The sequence below is a fragment of the Pan paniscus genome, chromosome 6, assembly GCF_029289425.2.
Source record: "Pan paniscus chromosome 6, NHGRI_mPanPan1-v2.0_pri, whole genome shotgun sequence".
NCBI lineage: Eukaryota > Metazoa > Chordata > Mammalia > Primates > Hominidae > Pan > Pan paniscus.
The window spans coordinates 8,631,072-8,650,849 of NC_073255.2; the positions used below are offsets into that span (position 1 = coordinate 8,631,072).

General features: G+C 39.7%; 1 protein-coding gene across 4 annotated transcripts in view; it reads left to right on the plus strand.

Moving 5' to 3' along the window:
• Positions 1-19,778, plus strand: part of SDK1 (sidekick cell adhesion molecule 1) — a 963,741-nt gene that overhangs the window by 376,487 nt on the left and 567,476 nt on the right. The window lies entirely within an intron of this gene.

Consider the following 19,778-nt stretch of genomic DNA (forward strand, 5'->3'; position numbering starts at 1 on the left):
GGATATCCCATTATCCTAGCAACATTTATTGAATAGGGAATCTTTACTCCATTGCTTATTTTTGTTGACTTTGTTGATCAGATGGTTGTAGGTGTGTGGCTTTATTTCTGGGTTCTGCTCCATTGGTCTGTCTGTCTACTTTTGTATTCATACCATGCTATTTTAGTTTCTGTGGCCTTGTAGTATAGTTTGAAGTTGGGTAATGTGATGCTTCAACTTTGTTCTTTTTGCTTCTCTAACCTCATCTTTTACCTACTTCTGTTCCCTGGACATACCAAGGATTCCTGCACCTCTTGGCCTCTGGGATGTCTGTTTCTTACGACTTCTTCAAGAAATGTGGGTGGCTAATTTTGTACTTTTTTCAAATATCCTTTTCTTAGGGAAGACTTTTCTGGCCACCCTACTTAAACCCTTGGAATTTCCAACTCTCCCACAGAGATTCTGCTGTGTGTGTGAAGGGGTGTGTGTGTATGTGTGTGTGTGTGTACTTGCATGTAGGTGTGTACACTATTTTTGTTTAACATACGATATGCATCTTTGGCCCTGGATTCTTCTTTTCTAGAAGTTAATATTGTTGTATTAGTCTGTTCTAACACTGCTAGTAAAGACATACCCAAGACTGGGTAATTTATAAAGGAAAGAGTTTTAATGGACTCACAGTTCCACATGGCTGGGGAGGCCTCACAAGCATGGCTGAAGGCGAATGAGGAGCAAAGTCAGGTCTTACATGCTGGCAGACAAGAGAGCTTGTGCAAGGGAATTCCCATTTATAAAAGCATCAGATCTCGTGAGACTTATTCACTACCACAAGAATGGTATGGGGGAAACCACCCTCGTGATTCAATTATCTCCACCTGGCCCTGCCCTTGACACATGGGGATTATTAAAATTCAAGGTGAGATTTGGGTAGGGACACAGCCAAACCATATCAGTTGTTAAATGTAAAGACAGTGTTTATGAATTGAAAGATTCAATATGTGAATATATATTTTATATCTTAATGTGATCTTAAGACTTACTATGTTGCTGTGGTAAACAAGACAGTGTGGTATTAGTGGAGGGATAGACACATAGTTCAGTGGATGGAGTAGAGAACCCAGAAATATATTCACACATGGATAACCAGCTGATTTTTTGACAAGGGTACAAAACTCCATAGAATCTGATCAGAGGCTGATGTCCAGAATGTGTAAAGAACCCCTGCAACTCAACAACAACAGAACAAACAAAGTATTTCCCCAGAGAAGATATACAAAAGGTCAGTAGGCTCATGAAGAGATGTTCAGTGTCATTAGTCATTAGTGGTCAAACCACAGCAGGTCATGACATTAACAGGTCAAAACCACAATTAGACACAACTTCACACCCCTTGGAACAGCTAATATAAAAAGTAGAAAATTAACAAGTGTTGGTGAGGATGTGGAAACAGTGGGGTCCTTGTGCATTGCTGGTGGAAATGTAAAATGGTTTAGCCACCGTGGAAGACAGTTGCTTGCTCAGAAAGTTAAAAATACAATTAACAGCAATTTCACATCTAGGTATATACCCCAAATAATTGAAAGCAGAGACCTAAGCAGACCTTGTACACCAATGTTTATAGCAGCATTATTTGCAACAGCAAAAATGTAGAAATAATCTAAGTGTCCATCAGCAGGTGGATTAACAAAATATGGTCTGTAGGTACCATGGACTATTATGTGCCCATAAAAGGAAGGAGCTTTGAAAAATGCTGCATCACGTGGACGAACTTTGAAAACTAATCATTCACTATGCTAAGTGAAACAAGCCAGACATAAAAGAACACCCATTGTGTGGTTTCACTTACATGAGGTCTCTAGAATAGGCAAATTCATAAAGTCGGAAAGTAGAATAGAAGTCATCATGGCCCCGGGGGGAGGGAGAGATGGGAGTTACTGTGTCACAGGTACAGAGTTTCTGTTTGGGATGAAGAAAAAGTTCTGGATAGAAATAGTGGTGATATGCACAACACTGTGAATGTACTTAACACTATGAAATTGTAGACTTTAAAATCATTAAAATGATAGATTTCATGCATATTTTACCACAGTTTTTTAAAAAGCAATTCAGGGGAGGAAAGGTAATCTTTTCAACAAATGGTGCTGGAGCAATTGGGTATCAACAGGCAAAATAATGAACCTGACCTAAACCTCACATTTTATATCTTTAAAAAAACTTAAATGAACAACAACAACAAAATGACAAAACATACGATAGATTTAAATGTAAAATGTAAGGTTATAAAACTTTTTGGAAAACACAGGAGGAAATCTTCAGAGCCTACGAATTAGTGAACAATTTTTAGCTATGGCACCAAAAACATGATCAATACATGAAAACAAAATAAATTGAATTTGATCAAAAGTGAAAACTTGCTCTGGGACAGATGCTGCAAAGAGGAATGAAAAAACAGGCTGCAAACTAGGGGAAAATATTTGCCAGCCACATGTCTTTCAAAGGACTTTTATCTGAAATCTATGAAGAACTCCTAAAATTCAATAGTAAAAATTCCTATTAGAAAATGGGCAAAGGAGGCCAGGTGCGGTGGCTCATGCCTGTAATCCCAGCACTTTGGGAGGCCGAGGTGGGCGGATCACGAGGTCGGGAGATCGAGACCATCCTGGCTAACATGGTGAAACCCCGTCTCTACTAAAAATACAAAAAAATTAGCCGGGCGCGGTGGCGGGCGCCTGTAGTCCCAGGTACTCGGGAGGCTGAGCCAGGAGAATGGCGTGAACCCGGGAGGTGGAGCTTGCAGTGAGCCGAGATCGTGCCACTGCACTCCAGCCTGGGCGACAGAGCAAGACTCCATCTCAAAAAAGAAAAGAAAATGGGCAAAGGAGATTAATAGACATTTCATGGAAGAGGATATACAGATGTCAAACAGGTATATGAAAATACGTTTGCCATCATTGGCCATTAGGAAAGCTCACCTTCAAACCACAATGAGATTTCACTTCCTATCAGAATAGCTAAAATAAAGAGACAGTAACAACATCAAATACATCGAGATGTAAAGAAATGGGATCAGTCCTGTATTGCTAGCTGCTGTGTAAACTGGCACATAGCCACTCTGAGAAACAGTGTGGCAGTTTGTCTAAAAACAAAACATACGCTTACCATATGACCCTATCGGTCACACTTCTTAGCATTTATCCACAGAAATGAAGACCTGTATTGACACAAAAATGCACACGCAAATGTTCACAGAGGCTTTATTTGTAATAGTCAAATTTTAGAGATTTATTTGAGATTAGTAAAATACCAGAAACCACTCAGATGTTCCTCAGTGGGTGAAAGAGTAAACAAGCCGTGGTGCATCTGCAGCATGGAATCCTTTGTGGCAATAAAAGGAATGAATGAATGAATGAACCAGGCAACGACTTGGCTGGATCTCAGGGGCATCATGCTTAGGGAAAAACCCAATCTCCAATCTCAAAAGGCTTTAGACTGTGTGAGTCCATTTATATTGCATTCTCAAAATGACTCAATTACGGAGATGCAGAAAATATTAATGGTCGCAGGGAGTTAGAGACGTAGGAGAGCTTGAGAGGGGAGGTGAGGGGAGACGGCTGGATGTGAATTTAGGTGGACAGCACGGGGGATCTTTGTCGTGGTAGGACAGTTCTGTGTGTTGATTGTAGTGATGGTTGTATAAATGCGCACGTGATAAAACTGCATAAAACTATATGATTGTGCACACACAAATGAGTACATGGAAAAATGATGAAATCTAAGTGAGGTCTGCGTATAGTTCCAATGACTCTGCAGGTTTTGATATAGTACCACAGTTACATAAGGTTTTACTTTTGGGGAAATTAGATGAAGAGTACGTAAGACCTTTCTGTACAATTTTGGCATCTTCTTATGAATTATTATTTAAAATCTACTGATTTTAAAATACAGTTTTGCAGCTTTTAATTATTGTCAAGTAACTATTTGCATATGAATGTCAAGAAATGGAACCTGTGGCATCTGAGAATCCCTAGGTTTGTTGTCTCCTGATGCAACTCCTCTTCCTCTTAAAGGCAACAGCTATCCTGACTTCTGCGTTAGCCACTTTGTATTTCTTATTATTTATTTATTTATGTATTTTTTGAGACGGAGTCTTGCTCTGTTGCCAGGCTGGAGTTCAGTGATGCTATCTCAGCTCACTGCAACCTCCACCTCCCGGGTTCAAGCGATTCTCCTGCCTCAGCCTCCGGAGTAGCTCGGACTACAGGTGCACCCCATCAGGTCCAGCTAATTTTGTGTATTTTTTAGTAGAGATGGGGTTTCGCCATGTTGGCCAGGATGATCTCGATCTCCTGACCTGTGATCCACTGCGTCAGCCTCCCAGAGTGCTGGGATTACAGGCGTGAGCCACCGCGCCCAGCTGCCACTTTGTATTTCTTTATAGTTTTACCATCTGAGTATGCCCCCGAGTGCTATAGTTTAGTTTTTTGACTTTATGTAAATGAAATCTGACTGTGTGTATCCTTGTGTTTCTAACTTCTTTGAACATAGTTTTTGTAGCATTCGTATTTGTTCTGGAAAGCATTCGTTTTCATTGCTGTTTAAGATTCTATTGTGTGTACACCCCAGTGAGTTCATTCATTTTAATGTTAGACTTTTCCTGATGAGATGATTATAAACTGCTGCTCTGACCTTTCCTGTACACATCCCTGGTGTACTTGTGGACATCTTTCTGTTGAGTTTTACCTCAGAATGGAATTACTGGGTCATAAAGGTAGGCAAGTCTTCAAATTTATTTTTCAAAATGCCAATTTTTCAAAATGATTTTCTTAACTGTCCATTTCTTTCAATAACACTTAATGTCTTTTGACATATCATACTTACTTACAGTGTATATTATGTGTCTCCCATCACTAAAATATAAGCTCCAAAGATCATGTGCTTTTTTTTTATATTTTTATCCCAAGTATCTAGAACAGAACATGGGACATAGTAGGCACATAATAATTACTTGTTGAATGAATAAATTGAATCTATGAATGCTGCAGCCAAAAGATAGCTTTCTATTTATTGATTAACTTTCCTTTCACATGAATTGGATTAGAACAAACAGAGGTATAACATTTTTTTCCGAACCTCTTGGGACCAGATATGTTTTAGAATTCTGAGTTTTTATTTTTCATATTTTGGAAAGATTATACAGTCCCTATACTGCATGTAGCCCAATATCACAAGAATGGTCTCTGAGAGCATAACATAATCAAATGTTTTAATGTTCTGCAGTGAAAAGTAAATGGGAGAAGAGCAGACTCTAAACAGCCTTATATCAGTTAAAGTAGTTGTTTAGTTGGTAGAATTTTGAAGTATCTGCCTGTCAGACCACCAGTGAAGATTATGATGCTAAAAATTACACATCAGCATTTACAAAAATGGTTTACCTCTCTCTACCACTCTGTGAGATGATAGGCAACCCAGGTATTATTATACCCATTTCACAGATGATATTATGGAGGCACCAGAAAATGGGACTCTCACCCCATGGCTTACTAAACAGCAGAGCTGACACACAAACCTTGTCTTTCGATTCTGTCCAGTGCTTTTCAACTATGCCACAGTTGCTTCTTATTGAGGAAAGCAGCAATTTTTGAGATTTGTAAATTAACATTTCCAGAGGGGAAGAAAACTCCTCTATAATGAAGCTGTCACAAATCATGCACTGTTGTCCTGGTATCTGGAACAAAGCTAATGGCAGCGTTCCCACGGAGGCGCTCGTATGCACTGAACTGTCCAGGGTCAGAACTCACGTGTCTGCTGCAGAGACAGTGCCGAGCCCGCAAGCACAGGGCAGTCCAGCGTCAGAACTCATGTGTCTGCTGCAGAGACAGTGCTGAGCCCCCATGCATGGGGCAGTGGGCCTTCAGCACGGCTGGCCTCTCCTTCCTGTGTTCTTCCTTTCTTGAGAATTTTTTTCGTCTTACATCAGCTTCATAGAGCTTCCTGTTATTCTCCAACCTGCTCTACTCTCTCAGAAGGGGGGATCTCAAATCAAGCGTTTGGATTTACAATTTTTTTTTTTTGAGACAGAGTTTTGCTCTGTCACTCGATCTGATGGAATTTTGCAGTGCCAGATCATGCAGTGGCACAATCTCGGCTCACTGCAACCTCCACTTCCCAGGTTCAAGTGATTCTCCTGCCTCAGCCTCCTGAGTAGCTGGGACTACAGGCGCCTGCCACCACGGTAATTTTTGTATTTTTAGTAGAGACGGGGTTTCACCATGTTGTCCAGGCTGGTCTGAAACTCCTGACCTCAAGTAATCCACCTGTCTCGGCCTCCCAAAGTGTTGTGATCACAAGTATGAGCTACCACGCGCGGCCTGGATTTATAAATTCAATAGCAAATATTTCTGAGAGTGATTTTCAGGCACAGTATTACCGAGCAAGGCATTTATGCTGAGTGGATTGATTGGGAGTGAATGCAGTGTGTGCAGTCTTCTTTCATATGACATTTATTGCTTTTTTGTCTGTCTTTTCCACAGGTAAGCTACATGAGTGTATAGCTTTGTATCTGTGGTGTTTTCTGATGCTTCCCCAATGTTGATAACAGGACCCAGCACACACTATGCACTTGCCACATACTTGCTTAATAAATGAATAATTATTTAAGCCTTTTATCTTTTAAAGATAATGCCTTTCAGCTCTGTTAACAAAACTGGTTTAGACAATAGGAAGCCGACAGGGAGATTTTTGAGGCGAGTAGGTAGTTTTAAACATGCCCTGTGAGAATACTCATCAGAGGTTACTGTAATGTTTTTTATGTAATCTTCTGTTAAGATTTTGTTCACTTCATGAGGACAAGAAACTCACGTATACCTGGTGCATAGTAGGTGTTCAGAAACTATTTACTGAGCTCACGTTCCATCCAGGTGGAACAGCCCCGTTCCTCCCAGGTCCTCCACCTCACAGCTAACATTCCCTGTGCATAACACGGCAAGCGTGGAAGACTCTGGAGGGTGAAAGGAGAGGCAGCTGCCTGGGGACCTTGGGACTTGAGGCGTGAGGTGCTGGTGGTTCTCTGAGTTTCCTTGTTGCCTTGTTGCCTTAGACACATGCATTACACGGCACGTGTCCTAACAAGGAGCTGTAAAAACCTCTAATCTGGAACTAGCAATGGACACAGACACAAAATGCTCCAAGAACAGTCCTGTTTCCTCCAGGCATGGGGCTGGGCAAATTGTGGCCTAGTAACAAAAAATGTGTTGGCCACTCCTGTCCCATTGCAGCCACACAGGAATGAGAAAAGCACCCCCTTCATCACCTGGCCCTCCAGCTGGCTTCAGCGGGCAGAGTGAAAGGTAATGTGCACCTCCACCGCTGCTCCACTCAAGCGTTCAGGTGCTCAAGTTCCGCTGTGGGGTGGTGGTGGCAGGCCTGAGTAGGAGCTGATCCTCCATTCCCTGCTCAGCAGTGACAGGTGGTACACTGATCCCTGCAACCCCTGCAGTCTCAGCAGGTCTAGCGTGGAGCTAAGCCTCTACCCCAACTCAGCATCAGGTACTTAAAGAGGGTGAGAGAAGCTGTGCAAGTTACTATTAAGCATCACCCCACACACCCTTTCAGTCAGGCACAGGGAGGAAGTGACCTTCAGTCCCAAGCTGCAGCTACAAAGCAATGGGAGTCAGCCTCCCCTCCCCCTTCCTGGTGGTTGTAAAGTGCATACTGAAGCTCACCCCTCACTGAGAGGCAGCAAGGGGAGAGGAGTCAGTGCTTCCCTTTTGCCATGATAGTGTTGGAGAAGCCCAGCACAAAGGTGAACACACATACACAGCTGGCCTTTATGCTCCACATCCACAATGGGTAAGCCCACTAAAAAGAGGTGCATAGGATGCAAAGGTCTTATTATATCATACCCAAAATATGTGGGATATACCTGAAGACCATTTATCATACTTAGAACCAGCAGAATCACAACTTGAATGAGAAAAGCCAATTATCAGATGCTAAATCAGAGATGAATGTGATGTTGGAATAATCTGGAAAATATTTTAACGCAGCTAGTCATAAAAATGCTTCGGTAAGTAATTTTGAATTCTCTTGAAATAAATGAAAAAAAAATAGAAAATCTTAGCACAGAAATAAAAGAGCCAATGGAAAGCAGAGAACTGAAAAATAGAATAACCAAAATGAAAGACTCATTAGATGGGCTCAATAGTAGAATAGAGATGACACAGAGGACCGAATCCGTGAACTTGAGGACAGGTCAAGAATGTAGCCAATCTGAACAACTAAGAAAAAATAGATTGGACACAACAACAGTGGACCCAAAGGGGCCTGTAGGACAAGACTGAGAGCTAACATTGGTATCATCAGAATTCATAAGGAGATGAGAAAGAAGGTTGGGCTGAAAAGTGTTTCAAGAATTAATGTTTGACAGCATCTCCGATTTGGTAAAAAGCCTAAACCTATAAATTTAGGAAGCTGAGTGGGAACCTCAAATAGGATAAATGCAAGTAAATTTATACCAAGACACATCATAAATAAACTTGTGAACATTAAGTTAAAAAAAAAAAAGAGAGAAATCAGGGAATACTTATAAGGGCAGGTGAAAATGACAGCAGTCATTCGAAACTATGGAGGCTGGGAGGAAGTAGCACATTTTTCAATCACCAAAAGAAAAGAACTGTGTTCAGCAAATTTTGCATCTGGTAAAAACATCCTTCAAAAATGAAAGGAAAATCAAGACGTTCCTAAATGACAGAAAGGTAGGAAAAGATGTTAGCAAACCTGTCCTATTAGGGAAGAGCTGCATAAAATATTCTAAACAGAAATAATAGAATAAAAACCCAGACTTTAGAAAGAAAAGAATGTTGGAGTGCAGAAAAATAGGGGCAAATATAATAGACAATCAAACTTCTGTTGAGGTTCATATGTGATGGTTGATGCAAAAATTGTAACTTGATGTGCTACTCAGTGAATGTAGAAGAAATATGTAAAACAATTACATTTTAGAAGTAGAAAAGGAAAGGAACCTAAATGGAAGTAAGGTTTCTAGACTTCAAAGTGTCATATATGTACATTGTGATACCCATATAACCACTAAGAAAACTATCCAAAATGAGATACAGAAAAACGTTAGAAATAAATCACAATGGACTTCTAAAAAATACTCAACCTATAGGAAGATAAGAAAAGAGAGAATAATAAGAATATAGGAAAATAATAAAATGGCACATTTAACATGCATATCAACAATTATGTTAAATGTAACAGATCTAAATATACCAATCAAAATACCTAGATTTATAGAATGAATGAAAAAATGACCTAATAATATACTGTCTACAAGAAGCTCACTTAAAGTGCAATGACATAAGAGGACAGAAAGTAAAAGACTAGAAAATGACATATGAGGCAAACTTTTTTTTATTTTATTTTTTGAGATGGAGTTTTGCTCTTGTTGCCCAGGCTGGAGTACAGTGGCATGGTCTCGGCCCACTGCAACCTCCACCTACTGGGTTCAAGTGATTCTCCTGCCTCAGCCTCCCGAGTAGCTGGGATTACAGGCACCTGCCACCATTCCCAGCTTATTTTTGTATTTTTAGTAGAGACGGGGTTTCACCATGTTGGTCAGGCTGGTCTCGAACTCTTGACCTCAGGTGATCCACCTGCCTTGGCCTGCCAAAGTGCTGGGATTACATGCATAAGCCACCATGCCTGGCCAAGGCAAACGTTACTTTTTTAAAAATGCAGGAGGGTCTACATTAACATCAGACAAAGCATACTTGTATTAGGTGCCCAGGGCTGCAGTAAGAAAGTATACTCATGGGCTATACAAGGACACATATGCCTGTCACTCACGCATACATACATTGCCAGTGATAATGTAAAACGGGACAGTCAATGTGGGAAAGAATTTGGCAGTTTTTCATAAATTTAAATATGCAAGTACTATATGCTGTGTTCTAAAATTGAAAGATTGGTTGGGTGACAGGACGCAGCGCACTGACCCTGAGTTAGGAAGAAGCTACAACTCTGTTGCTGACAGCTCTGAAGGAGAAGGCCAGGCCACCAGCAGGACCACATGGGATCAGGTAATGGCAGGCAGGAGCTGCAGGGGAGGAGGTCAGCTTATGTATGGAAAGCAATTAGTTAATTTTCTCAGGATCCCTGTGGATTGGAGAGTTGGAATAATTTCAGTAGGTTCCAGGGCACTGGGGCAGTCCCTTGTTGTCTGGTGCCTGGCCCTGGAGCAATTGGGGTAGGCAGGTAGTGGCCCTGGAGTGTGAGTGCCCAGTAAGGGAAGTGGTTGGGATGGGAACTTCAGCTTGATCTGCAGCTCAAGAAGGGAGATCTGAGTGGCCTCTAGCCAGAATCTCCAAACTGGGTTGGGACAGCATCAAAACACACACACACACACACACACACACACACACACACACACACACACACACACACACACACACCACCCTGTATCACATGGGCATTGTTTCCAAGACAAAGGAAAAATTATGTTCACACAAAAGTCTGTACACAAATGTTCTTTTTTTTTTTTTTTTTGAGATAGAGTCTCTCTCTGTCGCCAGGCTGGAATGCAGTGGTGCGGTCTCACCTCAGCCTCCCAAGGAGCTGGGACTACAGGCACGCGTCACCACACTCAGCTAATTTTTGTATTTTTAGTAGAGATGGGGTTTCACTATGTTGGCCAGGATAGTCTCCATCTCTTGACCTCGTGATCCACCCGCCTCAGCCTCCCAAAGTGCTGGGATTACAGGCGTGAGCCACCCCGCCCAGCCCCATAGCATTTTTATTCATAATCACCCCAAACTGAAAACATGGCAAATGTCCCTCAGTTGGTAACAGATATCGAACCGCAGTCCATCTGTAACGTGGGACACTGCTTTGCACTGAAAAGGTGTGAACTGTCGATGCACACGGCAACTTGGATGCATCTGCAAGAAATGGCGGTGATGAAAAAAATTCAGTCCCAAGAGATCGCATATGGTACCGCTCCATTTATATGGCATTGTGGGAATGACAGAATTATCAGAGTGGAGAACAGACTAGAAGTCTACAGGGGTCAGCAAAGCAGCGGAGAGAAGATAGAGCTGGATGTGATCATCAGAAAGTAACACAAGAAGTCCTTGCGGTGATGGAAACACTGTGTGTCTTGACTGTGTTAATGTCGTATCCTGCTCACAATGCTGTTCTATAGTTCCGTAAGCTATCGTCATTGCAGGAACCTGGATAAAGGTACCCAGGATCGCTGTATTTTTCTCACAGCTGCGTGTGAATCTGTGTTATCTCGAGAGCTTAGAGTAACGGAATGAGAGGAGAAACATGGCACCCTCAAAGATTATTAGAGAAGGTTCTATTTCCAAAGATTAGAGGATTTCCGAGAGGAAACTACTCTGGAAAGGATTTTTAATTGCATTTAGGGGAGCCAGTGTACTAAGAGCTGAGACAATCAGTGCTCAGTGTAGTAATGATACAGCCACTTCCTAACTCCTTTCTGGGTGCTATAAAGACAAAGTTAATTGTATCATTACTATTTCAAAACAACTGAGGCTTTTAAAGTGTTTCTTAGGAGTGTTACAAGCCTGTCTGAAGTCCTGGAGAGCAATGAAGTATAGATCCAGGAGGCTGCAGTCAATGCAGTGTGGTGGTTGAGAGACCAGGCCCTGAAATCAGACCTGGGTCAAATTTCAGCTCTACCAGTTTCTGGTCTTACTCCCTTTGGCAAGTTAGTTAATCTTTTGAGCTTTAATTCTTACATGTAGTATGAGAACTGAGAAGTAATAACTGTATCGATACTGAAGGAGTGTTATAAAGAATAAATGAGATAATTAACACAGAGCACTTCATAAATGCTCTGCAAATGCCAGCTTTGCTGCCGTTATTATTATAATTAGAAGCAGGAGCAGTAGTGGTGCAGAGGAATCCAGAGACAAATTTCGCCTTTGTTTCTAACAGCATGATTTCTAGAAAGTCACTTAGCTTTGCAGACCTCAGTTTCCTCATCTAGAGTTTTGGTATGTTGGAGTAGATAGTATGTAAAGTATCCTCCAGTGTTTATCATCTTGGATGCTACAGTGAACTTTTTAGAGGGAAAATACTACAGCGGCTGAAAGCACAGGCTGAAGAGTCTTTCAGGCCTCAGTTTGGATCCTGCCTCTGTTCTGAGGCACACACCGCTCATGGCCAATCCATGTCCTGTGTCCTCTGCCTTCCTTAGAGTTTGCCATTTTGTTCAGAACAGCACTGTGAGCTCCCTCCCACCTCCCCGACCCTATGATGAATCATGATTGCTCTAGGACAGGTCAGCAGACTACTGCCCAAGGGGCCAATCCATCCATGTTCCCACCCTCTGCTATGATTGCGTTCCTGTAAATAAAGTTTTACTGTAACACTGCCACCTATTCATTTATGTGTCACCTGTGGTGGTTTTTCCAGTTCTACAGGTGGAGTTGAGTAGTTGTGACAGGGATGGACCATATGGCCTGCAAACCCTAACTGTTTGCTATCTGGCCCTTTACGGAAAATGCTTGCCACCCTCTTTCCTAAGAACGTTATGATAACCCTGCCTCTGTCAGGTTTCCAGCTTCCCTTGCAGCTGTGGGGACCTGATGATTCACCTCTCCCACAAAGATGTCAGCCCGAGCCATTGGAGCCTGCTGTTCTCCCTCCTCCCTGTTCCTGTTGGATTGTGTGCAGTTGTTTCTAGGTCTGGTGCTTATAGGTGTAGTTACCATCCTGCCGTTATAAGACAGTAAACCTGATACAAGCTAAGCAGGGTGGAACAGAGAGAGGGAGGGGCCTGGATTCTTGACAGACATTATCAAGTTCTTGTACTGGCTCTGGATTCCCTACCTGTAGTCTTTTTTGTTATATGAGAAAATAATCTCTTCTTTTTTAAAAAAGACTTTTAAAATTATTTGTTGTGGCTGCCTGTAACTAAATGCAATCCACCTATTACAGACTTTTTACTACTGGTGAAATTTTGAACAAATTATTTAATTTTACTAGGCCTCAGATTTCCTCTCTGTTTCTTACTTTAGTAATGAGGATTAGGTTAGATGAAAAATATAAGGCTTTTGCTCAGTTCCTACTACAGAGGAAGCAAATAATTGGAAGTTATTTTTATTTTCCAATGAATCCATTCATAATTCTAAATTATTTTGAGTCTATGTCTACACAGGCACATATCTGCCAAATTACCTTTTGCAAAAAACCATGTTTTATTTAGAAATGCTTTGACAGCCAGAACATGTTTCTATTGCAAACAAAAATATTTTCAGTTTAGAAATACTTGTTTTGATCATCCGTGTGGAAATGAATGTTTTGTATTTGAGTTGTTAAGCTACAAAATATATTTGCTAAATGTTTTTGCAAAAATATTCATCCATTTCTTAGAATATTGCCTTAGAGAAGCACCCAGCGGTAATTATGTTCTTAGGCATGTTTATGACACAGAACAGATCGAACCTTTTGGAAAAATCTGGAATGGAAGCTGGGACTAACAGCCCAGTGACTCTAGATGCAGGGCGTCACCTACCTCATCACGACGCTAATGTTTCCAGGGCTTGCTAGTTGAATTTCCACATGACGATTAGCACAAATCCAGAACTAAATGACAGGTTATACTTCTGTCTCAAGCATCATATGATATTGATTTTTTTTTTACTGTAACTAGAAATTTTTTTCCTTGAGGGTCATGAGAAAAATTGTGTTTTTTGACAAAAGTTTAATAATTTACTTGAGACTTATTGTTAAGGTTCAGTGATAGTGGCAGGGATTTATCCTTTTATAATCCTTATATTGTTTCTCTTTCAAATTTTTCATGTAGGGAATATAAAAATAAACCCACTGGATAGCTTGTACCTTTTGCTGGCATTTAGGATAAAGAGAAACCCAATAAATTTTGCGTCGAGTGGCCTCACTGATATTGATTGAATTATAAGATCATAGTATAGCTTTTACAGATAAATCACCAGGAAGACATCACACAATGTTGTTCATAGAAAGTAAGAAAGCAGGTCTTCTTTTGTAAGATTCCATATTAATCTTAACCCCCGTAACATTATACTAATATATTTTTCAAGTTGATTATAACTGTCTACTACAAGGTCAAAGTAAACCTTATATTAATGAAAACCATATGACTTGTCTTTAGACATCCAAGAAAATTTAAAAGTAATACTTTGCATGTATATAAGAACTTTCATAATAGACAGTCTCAGAACACTTCAGAAATAAAATACACTCATATTATAGCCTGGATGTCTATAGGCATTCACTGGGCTAATGTTTCCTTCCAGGACTCTGTGACCTTCTAGAATTACTCAAAGACAGTGTGTTTGCCCTCACTGGTTGATTTTGTCCTTCAAAGAAAATTATTTGGAAGAAAAAATTTTCAACTTACTAGAGAAAAATACTCATTTCTGATTTTCTTATCATTTGACAGGAAGCTTACCAATTTATTGTAGATAATTACACCAATGTTTCATACCTTAGAATCACCTTTCAACGTGAATTCAAATGTATACGAAAAGCAATAGAGAATTCTGGACTTTAGATTTGCAAGAAATAAAAAGGCTCCAGTTTTCTTAAGTTGTTATGATTACCACAGAGTAAAAAATGCCATAGAATGAAAACGTCTTATGTTGATAGGAAGAGGTCAGGGCTCTTACTCGAAGTACAAGATAAATCACAGGCTTAATTTTGGACCACAGTGGACCCCTCCCTCCACTTCAGCTGTGGAAATACAAAGAAAAGAGTTGAATTGAAGAAACAACTGGAGTCCAAGTAGCACTTTGCTTCCGTTACAGGGCTTGGAGCATGTTATAAATGGCTCAAAAAGTAGGATACTCTCCTCTTTTCAGGGATCTGTATAAGGAGGCAGTCATACTCAAAATACAAAGTAGAAGATAAATGTTTTCTGCCGGCATGATATTTTAAAAGGAAAAATATGATTATCTACCATGATGCATTGTGAACTGATATTATTGATCTTTCCTGTTGTGACCTTGGTTGTACAGCACCAACACAAACGCACACCCCTTGCTGGAAGGTCTAGTTTCAGGTGTGAATGCGTAGAAGTCAGAGATTTAAAAAATAGGGGGCTTGTAGTATTTGTTTTTGCCTTAATTAAGAGTTAATACTTGGCTTATCTACTTACTCATTCAGACAGCATGGGTTGAAAATGTATTATAAGGCAGGTAATGTGAGGCAATGGGGGTGTCTTTAAGAAGATAATAGCTTATCTGAGCCTTTTATCCTGCAGGATTCACTATGACCTTGCTTTTCCACTCCCCTCCCGCTGGGTCCTTCAGTCTGTCCCCCTTTATTTTTGCTTACTCATTCATGAGTATTCATTAAACTCCTACAATGTACCAGGCACTCAGAATATAGCTGTGAGCAAGACGGTTATGCTTCCTACACTCACTTAGCTTATAATTGAGTTGGAAGACAGACATTAAGTAAATGCTTATATTAATAATTTTATTGTAATTATAATTTCTGTTCAGAGACCCAACATAATTTCAAGTTTCCATTTTTTCTTAAAAAATTCTTTCTGATTCTAAAACTTTATAGACAACTAAGAAAAAATAGGAATAAATCAGGAAAAAGTAACCTAAGATATCCCACCAGCCCAAAATAACTTGTTACTGTTTAAAATACTTTTTCTTGCACTTTTCTTTAGTGTGTATATGTGTGTGTGTGTGTGTGTGCGCACCTGTGCCCATGTGTATTTACAGTTTGGGATCATACTATATAGTTAGTTTTGCTATTCTCTTTAAATGATCATTAAACAGAGAGGATTTCTTATATTACATATTTTCCAATAACATATTTTAAGCTTATTGAATAATTTGTATTTTAGTTATGTAGCATAAATTATTTGTTTACTTGGGTACATTTCAGTTATGTCCTTCAATTTTTGTGCTTATTTAAACTGATGTGATAAAAATATAAACTCTTGTGTACATGTTTTATTTAGTCTACTAGATAATCTAGAATTGGAATTACTTGGTCAAAGGGTATAAATATTTTTGAGGTGATTCATATATTTTATGAAACATTATAGAATATTTATACTCTTTGATCTATTCAATGTAATATACAATATGAAACATTCCCCTGTATTCTAGAATCGCATCGAGTTATACATGCCTTCAAGTGGTATTTGTGTCGAGTTTACGTATCCTTGGCGCCGTCGAGTATTGCACTGGCAAATACATTTCTATTTTAATTATATATTAATATGATAGATAAAGGTAGCATCTTGGTAATTTAATATTTTCATTTATATATCATCCAGTTGTATTTCACATGTGTACCTGTAATATTTGCCAGTTTTCTGTTGAGATGATAGCCTTTTTTGCAAAATAAATGAACATATTTTAGACATATAATAAAATTTTAGATGCCATGTTATATATTAATATGACTTAATATCTTATGTAATAGTATAGACATATTTCTTAAAGATATTAATAATTTTTGTTTTTTTACAAATAAAATGTTGTATACTCATTTATAATGCTACTTTGAGACTGTGTGGTTATATAAACACCAAATTTTTTTCTTCATTATCTCTGTTCTTTTGTAAACCTGTTTTTCTTTTACTAATTTCCCTTTTTGCATAAAAATGTCATAATATTCATTATTCCAAATCCCTCTCGTTATTTGGTTTGTATTGTTTCATAGTGTTACTTCCTCATTCTTTTGACCAGTTTCAAAATCACAATGGACAGTTCAAAAAACATGTTAAGGATTTTGATTGGAATTACATTAAAAGTATAAATCAATTTGAGGAGAACTGACATCTTTACAACATTGCCCCATCTCCTCCAGAAATATTATCTGTCCCTCAGCTGATCCATGCTTTTCTTTGTATCTTCCTGTGACCTTTGATATGTTTTTTTCATAGATGCCATGTTTTTTGTGTGGCTAGATATTTTATATTTTTGTTGCTATTATGAATAGTTTCTTTTTATTGTTTTTTTTCTGGCTGTAATTGTTATCTTTCTCTCTTGGAGACCATCTTCAACTAAGTGCAAGATAGTGACAGGAGGTCTAGTTTCAGATCCCTGGAGTATCTGGGAATCTACTGTTATAGCCTCTAGATTCTGGCACTGGCCTATAATTTTTACCAGCCTAATCTCTGCTATCCCCTAGCTACGTATACTGAAGCTGCAGTGAACACCTGGTCCCCGCAGCCATCTCATTTTCTCCTTCCCGCACATTTGTCTCCGCCCTGACCCTGACCTCTGCCCCAGGACTGTGTCCATGCTCTGACACTCAGCTGCGTGCTGCCTTGCTCCCTCACTCGTCCCACCTGCATGTGACTGCCTCTTCCTCCAGACCTTTGTGGTGTTTTGTTTGTATCTTTCTTGGGATTATTTGTCATAGTTCACCTTTTATGATTTATGATTATACCTGTCTTGCCCAAAAGTGTGCCAGAGTGGAAAGCAAATTGTAAAAGACTAAGCACTGTGACAATGGGAAAGTAATTTAGATTGCTCTTTGCCTCAGTCTCCAAACTCGTATAGGAATACTAAGTTATGCCCTGCCCACTGCGTAAGACTTCGTGAAAGCTCTTTGAGATGTGAGAAAGGCGAATCTAAGAGATGGCGACCGGGAGGTCACTTCCCCTCCTAGGTTGGGCAGTGCATGAAGGCAAGGCCTGGCTTTCACAGTACTTCATGCAGGTTTCATTTAGCTCAACACCCTCCTCTCATAGACACTCACAGTTAGATTGAATCAGAGGGTGGCCACGCTTGGCAAGCGGGGAACAGCAGCCAAGTTGTAGTGGACTTGGCCGTGTACAGAGAAGGATGGATTCCAGGTAGTGAAATTAGAAATTACACCTCAGTCGGGGACCTCTGGTTACCTCTGGCACTTACATTGTTCTGGAAAGAATGTACTTATGTTGGTGAGGGGGAGAAAAGCATATGAAATTGAGACAGTAGGTGATCCAATGGATGTTCTAAGACATTCCCTGGAAAACAATGCCACTGTCTTGGTGTGTCTGATGTTCTGGGGAACACTTGAAAAACATCCGTCTCTGGGCCACATCTCGAGTTTCTGATTCCATAGTTTGAGCCCAGGAACCTATGTTTTTACAAATATCCCTGGTAATTCCTATCATAAGTTTGTGAACCATTGCACTAGAACAGGATTCTTAATAGTGACATGCAGGCCTTACTGAAAATGATTTGTTCTGTGGAATGAGAAGCTAACAAACACACGTACAAACACACAAGCACATTTCCTAGAATAGGCATTTCTGTTCTGTAGAATTTCTTCAAGTGTCTTCTTATTGATCTACCAAACATGAAAATATTTCCAGGATACAAATGCTTTCCCAGAAAGCAGGTATAAAGGTGTTTCATTGGGAAACATATTAGAGACTCTAATTATTAGAGACTAAGAGTTGTTATGATGTGAATTTTTTCTGTATTACTACATAAGTCACTCTTTCTTATTTGCTAAAAATATTTATCAGTACCTGATCACAGAATTCTTACAAGACAGCATGGTCTACTTACACTAGGCGCCTCACACAGCAAATTAAATAAGTATTTCCATCTAAGAATTTGCATCCTAAACACTTGCAGGAGGATAGGAAATGGATTCTGTCATTATAATAGGATTTAATTATTCCTTTCCATGATTTTAAACATTATGCAAAATAGATGCTCATCGTAGGATACAAGTGCTGAAGAATATGAGTAGATTAAAATCACTCATAATCCTGTTTTCTATAGGCACCCATAAGCATTTTCTCATGTCTTTTCTTTCTCTTACATATGTTTTTTGTTATGGAGTTCCTACTTGATAAGCTGCTTTGTAAAGATTTTAAAATTCAGATTATATCATAGGTGTTTTCATTTATCAAAAACTTTGTTAAATGTCCTTTTAATGGGTGCATAATAGTTTATTATATTGGAGGTACCATACTTCGATATGAATATCCTTGGAGTCAGAACTATAAAACATGGAGAATTACATTGTTAGTGCATTAAGCATTTCAACTCAACACAGTTAATTGAGACATTTATATCATGTGTACATTTTCCTTATAACATGCACTTATTATTCCGGTGACATAAATCTTCGGAAGTAAACAGAGAAGGCAACCACGAGACGTAGCCTGTATGTGCAGTAGAGGACAGAGGAAGACCAGCAGTGTAATCACCTGGAAGTCACCACCCAAATTACCTTCTTTCATTCTGCAGTGATGACACAATCAAAGCTAATGAGCAATTTTACTTTTCACTTATTTCGGGTTTTGCAGCATTTGGAGTTGCTGACGCTCATTGGCTTCCTGGCATCTTCTTTTTTGCTTTCCTCCCACCGTTCTTCCCTGTTTCTTCCTTCGTTCCTCTCAGCCTCTTCTACATGTTCCGCTTTTCCCACTTGTCCCTTGTTCTTATGCAATACTTGATCTTCTTCTCACTCTAAACTATCTCCTGGCTGATTTCCTCTTGCTCCCATGTCTTTAACTTCCTCCTAGAGATGATGTCCTGCCAACTTACATCTTATTGCCACTCTCTCCACTGTGAGACTCCCCTAAGCTCTTGTTCAGATCCATGCTCCACTGTGTGATCTTGGTCATCCTCCACTCCTTGGATCCCCCAATCACATGATCTCTGCTTGTACACATTGCACCGTATATGTTTGCTGTGCCCTGACGTCCAAGGGACATGTTGCATATGTGGAGAGCAGTGGCAAGGAATGATTGATTGCTTGATTGACCAGTAACTGATTGGATCACTAACTGATAGGCATGAAAAATCCTCCCT